The sequence below is a fragment of the Solanum lycopersicum genome, chromosome 1 (assembly GCF_036512215.1).
Source record: "Solanum lycopersicum chromosome 1, SLM_r2.1".
Lineage (NCBI taxonomy): Eukaryota > Viridiplantae > Streptophyta > Magnoliopsida > Solanales > Solanaceae > Solanum > Solanum lycopersicum.
In genome coordinates this window covers 5,731,547-5,742,363 of record NC_090800.1, presented here as the reverse complement: position 1 = coordinate 5,742,363, position 10,817 = coordinate 5,731,547, and the positions used below count along the sequence as shown (strand labels likewise).

The 10,817-nt window shown below is 30.8% G+C and overlaps 1 pseudogene; it reads left to right on the top strand.

Moving 5' to 3' along the window:
* The first annotated feature begins 298 nt into the window (after positions 1 to 298).
* LOC101263051 (kiwellin-1-like) lies at positions 299 to 859 on the top strand (annotated as a pseudogene).
* Positions 860 to 10,817: the final 9,958 nt, after the last annotated feature.

Here is a 10,817-nt window from a genome sequence, read left to right as displayed (position 1 = left end):
TTCACCACTCCAATCTAGATAACTACTGATTATAGAAAAAATGGCATGATCGTCAAGGAAAGTACAATATAGTATGTGATATGTCCACTCCAGTACAACAAAATCACAATTAGGAGTAATCTATTTGACTGCTAAACTCAATAGTTGTATGCTTTGTTAAGAGAAAACTTCCTTGCATTGAGCAGAATATTGGCATATTGTCTGACCAGAAATACTATATAAACTAGTTTGATCATCGCAATCTCCACACAAATAACGTTTCAAAACAACACCTAACTAGAAAACGGGAACAAAAACCATGAAGTCTACTTTAGGAACATCACTTTTGGTTTTGCTGGTTTTTGTCACTCTTACTTACTGCTTAGATGCAAGACTACAGGCTTGCCAGTCGAGTGGCAAAATCAGAGACATAAATCCACTCCAGGACAATGTAACCCCAAAATCGACTCAGATTGTTGCAAAAAAGGCAAGATGTACACCACTTACAAATGTTCACCTCCAGTGACTGATAATACCAAAGCTATTTTAACCCTGAATAGCTTTGAAAATGGTGGAAATGGCGGTGGACCATCAGAATGTGATAACCAATACCACTCTGATGACACTCCAGTTGTTGCTCTTTCAATAGGATGGTACAACGGAGGAGATAGATGTCTCAACTACATCACCATAAGTGCTAATGGAAGAAGTGTGAAAGCTAAAGTTGTAGATGAGTGTGATTCTACCATGGGATGTGATGACGAGCACGATTATCAGCCTCCATGCCCCAATAACATTGTTGATGCCTCTAAAGCAGTGTGGGAAGCCCTGGGTATACCTAAAGGTGATTGGGGTAATTATTACATAGTCTGATGCTTAGTGCATCATATATAGTACTTATGGTATCTGTGTGCATGTGATGGTTGTCTTTGTACTCAGATTATGTCATCTAGTTTCTCATGTAATTTGTTGTTGTAAAATTACAGTATAATTAAGGAAAAAAGATCCACCACACAACGGGAGCTAGCAAACAGGAGAGAACAAACTGTTGCAAACTAAGAGATGATACCTCAAAATGCAGAATATGTGAACATGTGGACTACGAGACTTCCTGTAAAAATCTTCTACCACAAAATATATGTGGACCAAAGGACTAAAGGACTTCCTATAAAGACCTATTAGAACATGTGGACTACAGACCTATAAGAATATAATATACGAATACAAGTATACAGAGATAAGTGAAATCGAGGGCATATGTAGCAGCTAAAGAAAGAGAAACTATATAACCTTATGCATAAACAAGGATTGACAGAGAAGACAAATTTTACAAAGAAACAAGCCACCTGTTGAGCAACACGATTGAGACTAAGAATCTCTATACACAAAATGCCTCAAAAAGTTTGTAATTATCGCCAAAATTATAACAAAATAAACCTAATTCTACCACAAAATACTTGTTCAAATTTAATATTTTGAATTTTTCCTCCAAGACTAATACAACAATATTAACCTAATTTTACCTCCATGCATCTATACAAACAACAAAAAAATAAGCTTACATAGTAAATACAAGCAATAATTTGTACAATTTGTGAAAATTCAGATGATAAAATCCAAAAATATGAGGCCGGTTCATTATTCAAAGAGGTGATAAGTGGAAAACATTACCTTACAACACCTATCCCATTTTGAATCTCGTGAGCAGCTAAAGTTTATAGAGCTGTGAGGAGACGGCGGAGGAGTGCGATGGAGACGACGGAGAACTACCGCTGTAGACGTCGGAGAAGTGCTCTATCGACAATGAGAGAAGTGTGACAGTGAGAGATAATTTGGAAGTTTCCTAAAGTTGTGTTTATTTTTTGTTTTGCAATTAAAGTAAAAATAACTTTTTATGAAATTACCTATTTCCAAAAGTTGTGAGTATTTGTATTTCATAAATAAAAAATATATATCTTATATTATGAAATAAAAAATATATTCTGAAATAGCAGGTGTTTAAACTTCCGGTATTTACTTAAATTTTTCTCTAGGGGTTTTAAATCCCGCTATTTATTTTTATTTTCCGTAAGATATCAAACCCACATTACTTAATGTAATATGTGAGAGTTGTAGCTAACCTCCGCTTTGAAACCCCCACGATTTAGATGTTTTTTTGTAGTGTTAGAAGCAACTCCCTCTTACAGTCATACCCTTATGTTTTTTAATTCGCTTTTACTGCTTGAACTCTAATGATAAGAGATAGTGTTTTAGTAAAAAGATTGTGCTTGATGCTAGCGAAGTATATAGATACCATTTGAGTGTGTAGATACCATCATAAGTGGTTGAGTGAACAAAACAAGGGACAATCAGATAAATAGTTTCAACGATAAATCTAATAAAAAAATATTAAATTAAGTCCCATGGATAAATATTCTGCCTAATGAATTCAATTTACTAAGTTTCCCTTGATTGATACGTACAACATTTGCAGAAAAAGAAACAAATTCAACCAAGAGGCAAGATTAAACGAAGAACCAAAAGCACTAAGCAGACAAAAGATGAAGAAGATTAAATACATACCTCTAGAAGACACAACCAATGAATGTGATGTAAAATATTATTAATTCTGAGAAGCACGGTAGTAACAAAATACCCTTTTACACCTTGTGAAATTTGGATGGTTGTTATCGGTTGGTATTGTATTATATTGTTAGTTTAAATTTAATGCTTATTTTTTATTGTTATTTGAATTATATTGTATCGTATTATTTAAATTTATCGTTAGATAATATTATATTCTTCTAATTTTATCTTTACTTATTATATAATAATTTTATTTTATCATTTATTCTACCTTTTAACAGTAATTCTACCACGTATTTATAATTTCTTGTACGTTTATTATTCAAATTATGAATATGTGACATTATGTAATGACGGATAACGATACAATCTATCCAAATATTGTATTATTAAAACAATGTAATACGATACAATACACATTGCAGTATAATACAATACATTTCATTATATACAATACATATTAGAATATCATCACCTAGTAAAGCGTAGTCAGTAAAAGGGTCCTATTCCTCAGAGGAAAACTTGCATAAATAATACTATATTAAGAAAATATTTACCATTTATAACAATAATATTTTTTTTCACTTAATCACTTTTAATACATTTATAATACAATTTTAATGCATATTACAAAGAACAAATTTTTGTTCACCTATACTACAAGTTTTATTGATGGATAATACATTTATTACATATTTTACTATACTTACAATTCAATGTGTCAATTTCTTACCAAACAAGCATAATATATTTTTAAAAACAATTATAATACATACATATTACATACATAATTCACTTTTAATACATATTATAGAGTTAACATGATATTACTATAATGATAATAAATAAAAAATATTATTAAAATCAATAATTATTTATTAAAATATATCAATCTAATTATTAAAATATATCAATCCAAATAATTTTTCGTTCCTCAAATATGCACTTTTTGCTGCAACCCATACAATATAATGGTGTGACAATGCAGACAATGAAAAAGATCTGTAGTAACCCAAGGTTTGCCCAGAAAGGCAACCTCAGTCATTCTTGCCTTAATCATGGGAGTTAAGACAATAAATGTGTTGAGGCTCAACAAGTTGTTGACTATTGAAAATGCTAAATACTTTCGAATATACAAGACATAAGAGAGTAGATAACACTTATGGCCCATGGTCTGTTGCTATTTTAAGTCGAAGGAATTTTCTTGATGTTTATTTTTTGATTTAAATCTCAATAACGGATGCTCTTGGTCGAAAGTTTCATCGGTTGGGATATCATATAGAACCTTCATTGCCTACTTGTGGATAGGAAACAATAACCTTTGCTTAATATAGTTACAAATTGCAACGATACGTCTCTTACCAACTCCCTCAATACCATACATTATAAAACAATATATAACAACCATCCAAATATAAACAAAAATTAAGTCTTTATTGTTAGGAATAATTGTATATAATAGCAAACTAATAACTTAAAATAAATGGAGTAGCTACTGTTTGATTTAATTGTGCCCCATAGCAAACGTTTGTCAACATTTATCAGTCGTCTCTCTTCCAAAACTCTCGCTCGCCACTCTCCCGTTCTCGCTCGCCACTGTCCCTCTGCTCGCCTCTCTCGCTTTACAAAACAGAAGTGTATAAATTGTGTTTCTGTTTTGTATAAAGCGAGGAAAAATTGTGTATACACATGCAAAAACATATGTGTTCGTGCTATACACTTAATTATACAATTTACAAACATTTTATTTCGATTCAATTGTATACAAATGCAAATTTTATACAAATATTGTTGCGAAAAAGGCCAGCGAATTATATAATTGCAGTGAAATACAATTTTCTCTTGCTTTATACATCAGAAGTGTATAAATTGTGTTTCTGTTTTTGTATAAAGCGAGAGAAAACCATATATCTTCTTCCTATACACTTATACTTATACAATATACAAACATTTTATTTCGATTCAATTGTATGCAAAGAAAATTTTATACACTTATTGCAGCGAAATAGGCAGCAAATTATACAATTACGCATTATACAATTACAGTGAAATAGGCCAGCGAATTATACAGTTGTATATGTATAGCTAGTTATACAGTTATATGTTTGCTATAGAGCGCAATTATGCAAACTTTGTTATAACATACAAATATGAATTTTTTGTTTACTATATGTGAAAATTGCCCTTATTGTTACTATTAATTTGAAATTTTCTTATTAACTTTTCTACTAATTAAAACGTAGACAAGTATATTTATCGTTCTTTTTTCTTTGAGAAGTTTTACTAAGCATTTCAAGCTAAAATTAATTAGATTTATCAAATAATTAATTTTAAATATATTGTCTTAACTTTGAATGTATTCTAAAAAATAATAATGATCACTATAATGTTTTAGATTAAACGTATCACGAAATATTGTATAAGTAAGAAATGATATTCTAACTGGCATATTCAATGAAGTGAAGTCTTAATTTTATTATTAAACACTTTAGAATAACATTGTTAATTGATGTAACAATTGATTCCACTGAAAACTATTTAAATTTTTTTCAAAACTATAATCAAGAAGAGAAATTTAAATATTTGTGTTGTTATGTAACATACAATATGTTTATTCTTATCTTATAAAACAGTACAAAAAATGTTAAATCATCAATTTCTTTTAAAATAATTATTAAATTATAATCAATTAAAATACTTTGATACGACATTGATGTAGATACATTATGTTGATAAAACACCATAGAAACAAACAAATACATTAATACAAATATGTCATATACATGATACAAATGTAAACTAGTGATCACATACAATCAAATATATGATCATACCAATTTATAACTAGAAACTAATACATCTGAATATATTAATATAAATTTATAACAAGTTAGAGATACACTCAAAGACATTCATACATAATAAATAATTGAAATCCTCAAATTTATATCTAGTAACGATTTCATAAAATTGTGATTCGAATTTTTAAGCATCAAAGCTTTCTTTCATGGCCATTAGCGGAGTTTCATAAATTATTATGAGAGTTGCAACACCATCTTGTCAAGGCAAAGGTTAGTGTAACGACCTGTTTAGTCGTTTTGAGTAGCAGACTTCAATTCTGGAAAAACTGGCAGAAGCGACAGACCCCACGACGGACCGTCATGGGCACGACGGACCGTCATGGGCACGACGGACCGTCGCAGGGTCTCGTTTCAAAACACTTAGAAAATCTGAAATTGGGTACTGAAAATCGACTCTCTGAACTTCGTAATGGAATGGCAGGACGGACCGTCACAGGCGTGACGGACCGTAGCAGATTATTCAATGGAAATTGAGTCTCTGACCCTTGCGACGACCTGCAGGACGGACCGTCACAGGCACGACGGGCTGTCGCAGGTTGCGCAATCCCAGTCTGGGTCGGATTTCTTGATACGTTTTAAGGGACGTTTTTGACTATTCTTGCCTTAATTATAAAGTTAGTGGGTTAACATTAATAAGTCTAATTACTTGGGGGTTAAAAGAGGTAACCTTAAGTTAATTAGTGGGGCATTATTGCCATCCTTTATTCTTAATTATATGTTAATTAGGGTAAAAGAAAGAGGGTTGGAATAAGAAAAATAAGAAAGAGAACGAGTAGAGAGAGAGAGAGACGAAGAGGATAGCAAGGATTCTGAGAAGATAGCTTGTTGATCGCAATTCTTCGGTGGAGGTAGGTTATGGTTTATTTCTATTTGATAGATAAACTCTTAATAGCGAATGATATGTGTTAGTAGTATTGTGAACCTTCTATATGCTTAATTGTATGCGTGCATGAATGATGTGATTATGTAATTATGAATAAATAAGCATGATGAAGTTATTGAATCCCAAATCTTGAAAAGAAACCCTAATCTACTTTGTTAATGATGATGCCTTGGTATAAAAGAAGGCTTGATGAATGAAAGTAGTGAGATTAGGGGATCGGGTGCCACGTTCCGGTACCAGGATAGTATATGAGGATCGGAGTGTCACGTTCCGACACCAGGATAGAATATGGATCGGGTGCCACGTTCCGGTACCAGGATAGTATATGAGGATCGGAGTGTCACGTTCCGACACCAGGATAGAATATGGATCGGGTGCCACGTTCCGGTACCAGGATAGTATATGAGGATCGGAGTGTCACGTTCCGACACCAGGATAGAATATGGATCGGGTGCCACGTTCCGGTACCAGGATGGAATATGGATCGGGTGTCACGTTCCGACACCAGGATAGAATATGGATCGGGTGCCACGTTCTGGTACCAGGATAGTATATGAGGATCGGAGTGTCACGTACCGACACGAGGGGAATAAAGATAATGAATCTTGAAAAATGTTAATATACTCAATCTAATGAACTGAATTCCCAAATAAGTATGATGAGGAGGCGTGAGTCCTCATTGATGTGCTTGGTGTTGTAACCAAGGGTTATGGTAACTGTAAATGCTGCATGCTAAGGATATTAGTTGATTTTATGATATTGCTTAATATATACGGTTTTCTATTTTGAGTTGGCCGATGATATCTACTCAGTACCCGTGTTTTGTACTGACCCCTACTTTTATTGTTTTCTTCTTGTTTATTTGTGGAGTGCAGCAAACGTGCCGTCGTCTTCGACTCAACAGTAATTCAAGCCAGTCTTACTACATCGGAAATTCAGGGTGAGCTAATGCTTCTAGCTTGGACTGGATCTTCTTCTACAAGTCTCGATGCCTTGAACTTCCGGCATGGACTAGCTTCTTATGTATTTTAGCTTCTTAGAATACTCTTAGTTTAGTAATTTGATTATAGATGTTCTTGTGATGATGACTTCCAGATTTTGGGGAATGATAAGTTTTGAATTATAGAAGTTGATTATTGATTTCTATTAATGAGTTTAAGTCTTCCGCATTACTTTATGTTGATATTATATTGAAATGTTAAGGTCTAGATTGGTTGGTTCGCTCACACAGCAGGGTAAGTGTGGGTGCCAGTCGCGGCCCGATTTTGGGTCGTGACAGAAAGAAAATGGGAGGATTTTAATTTGGAGTGAATTCAAAAAATCATTCATGAAAGAGAAGAAAAGAAAAAAAATTATCCATAATTTGGAGTTATATGCTAATTAAGAAAAGAAGAAAAAAAGAAATAACTGATAAATACAAAATATATAGAAATATGATAATTGGAAGATCTACTTTGAATTGGAAAATGGCTATTAAATAAAAGGAAAAATAACTTAAATACACAACTATAAGTTTTATATTCTCTAATTTTCTCTTCTTTTTTTAAATATTACATAATTCCCTTTTTTTTAATTTTAGTATAAGTTTATAGATACATAACATTCTCTCTCCTATAATACACAATTACCCATTTTAATGTCTATTTTTTCTCCATTAAAACACTCAACCTTTTAAATCAGTTTTTGGATTTTTAATTTTCTCCATTAAAACACTCAACCTTTTAAATCAGTTTTTGGATTTTGAATTATTAATTTTAATTTAAACACCCAATTTTGAATTTCAAAATTCAAAATATTTGAAATTTCAAAAATTTGGACAATTTCTCTCCCGTTCAGTTCTTACTCCATCACGTTTTCAGTTCTTCTTTCTCCATAATCGTCTTTCTTCTTCTTAACCCAGCATATTTTATTGGTTTTTTCTTTTTCTTCTTAATCCATCATCGTCTTTTTCTTCTTAATCCATCATCGTTTTAACCCAACATCTTTTTCTTCTTAATCCATCATCAGGTCTTCTTTTCTTCCCTTTTTTGTTTTTGTTAATTGTTCTATTCTATCATAGTAATGGATCCGTTAATTAATAGAAATATATATGATTCCGACAATGAAAATTGGAAAGAAAATAGAAAAAAGTGTTTGCATGATCCTATGAATCTTCAGAAGGATTCAAACAAAGACTCTGGCGAAACATCAAAATCAAAGGTTGTCAAAATACAACAAAAAAAGAAAAAAGAAGCAGCAAACATTGTTGTTAGGCCTACATTGTCTCGGGTTAATATTTTGGTACTTAAATCTATTGTTGAAATTAGTAAAAATTTTAAGGAATCCAATATGTATCAAAAAATCATGTGAAGTTCTGAAAATTTGTTATAATGTATCTTTCACTAAGTTTAATAACTGCGTCATCAATTGTGCTTGATGATACATATAGAATCAGTGTGTATAGTGTTTAGTCGATGTACTGATACATGTATTAGATATGTACCACATGTTATAATGTTTAGTCAATGCACTAATACATGTAGTATATATGTATCACATGTTTTTCATGTAGTATGATTTTTCTGAAAACTAATATCATGTATCAGTAAGGTATTAGTTGTTTAGTTGATGTACTGATACATGTTTTGAAAATTGTTATAATGTATCATTCACTAAGTTTAATAACTGTGTCATCAACTGTGCTTGATGATACATATAGAATCAGTGTGTATAGTGTTTTGTCGATGTACTGATACATGTATTAGATATGTACCAAATGTTATGATGTTTAGTCAATGCACTGATATATGTAGTAGATATGTATCACATGTTTTTCATATAGTATGAATTTTCTGATCCACTCTTCCGCTGCACTATTGTCACTCTCAAATCTCAAATCAACCAAACAACAATGGCGTTTTCTTCATCCTCCATTTCTCCATGTTGTTCATCTAAATTCTCTTCAAATTCCTACTTATCAGAAACGTATTTGAAGGCAATGGTGAAGAAAATCGATGCGTGCTGAATTTATGCTGATTAATGATCTGTTACCGTAAAATAAGCTGTTTTAGTAACAACACTAAATTTACCGTTTTTTTTTTCCATTTTTTCTCAACAGTTTAAACTTACCATGTATCATTTACCATGTATCACTAGAGTCTAAAGTATCACGGCAAAACAAATTGAAGGGATTTTTTGTAAATACTAAATTTGTCGGGACAGAGTGTAATTATTGAAATACACTAGGGATTTCTTAAATTTTTACATAAATAAATAGTGCTTAGCTATGTTTAAATTCTTTTAAATTATAATTATGGTTAATAAATATAACTATTGAATAAGGATGATTGGATCTTAGCATAATTTATGTGTTTACCGACAAATTTATTATAGTTTAAAGACATAATACATAAATAAGTCTTTTAATTTGGTTTTATTTCATATTTATGTTTTCCAATTTGGATATGTACAAATAGACACTTAAACATGCATAAAGTTAAACAAGTAGACACATGAGTTCTATGAGACACAATACACATAAAACACCACGTATGACCAAAAAAAAAATATGTAGGACATGTGTGTCTATTTGTTTAACTTTATACAAGTTTAAGTGTCCTATATATGAAGCCAATTTAAAAGACATATTTATATTTTATGCTTGATTTAAATATACTTCTATGCCTAATTATCCCAAAACTTCAACATAATTGTTTTAATATTCATTTTACTTTTGTTAATGAACTTTTGTTGCTGATAAATCGTGTAGAGGAGCTGATCTTAATCATGACTTTTTCTTGCTAACAATTTTGTATTTTATTCTGCAAAGTTGTTATGGTAATTGTTATGTCATGATTATAGATCTTTTAGAAAAAAAATACTTCTTTAAGTGTTCCTAGTATAAAATAATTTTATTAAAAATATTTAGAAAAAAAATTGTCACTTAATTTTTATAAGAAATTAAGAAAATTCAATTTAAAAATTTTGACAAATAATTATTTGAAAAATTAGAAAAAATGGGTAAGAGATTTTTAATTCTATTTTAAAAAATGTTAACACTTGAAGTAGCCGCTAGCGCGCGGTTATTCCACTGAAAAATATTTAACTAATTCTTTCGAAAAATAATTAAGTACACAAAAGTAATTTACGATGTTTGATTACTTAAAACATTTGAAATAAATAAAAATGATCTAGACTATAATAAAAATACGATATTTTGTTGAGTTTAATTAATACGCATATAAAATATATGTATCCAATTGATGCATCGTATATTGCTGGATCTGTATTGCCATTGTATTGGGTGAATTGGGATAGACTGAGTTTAAGATGAGTAAATATGGTCATATTTTTGCATTTAGGAAATGACCCAATGGATTGCAAATTTAGCTAAATGAATTAAGAATTTAGCCTAAATTGAATTTAATCAGTTCAACTAAAAATAGAGGAAGTAATATTAATTAATGAGCTCCCTAATCTTAATAAAATAAAATAATTAATAAAATTATAAACTTGCTATATATATTACATAAAAAATAATAATTAAGATG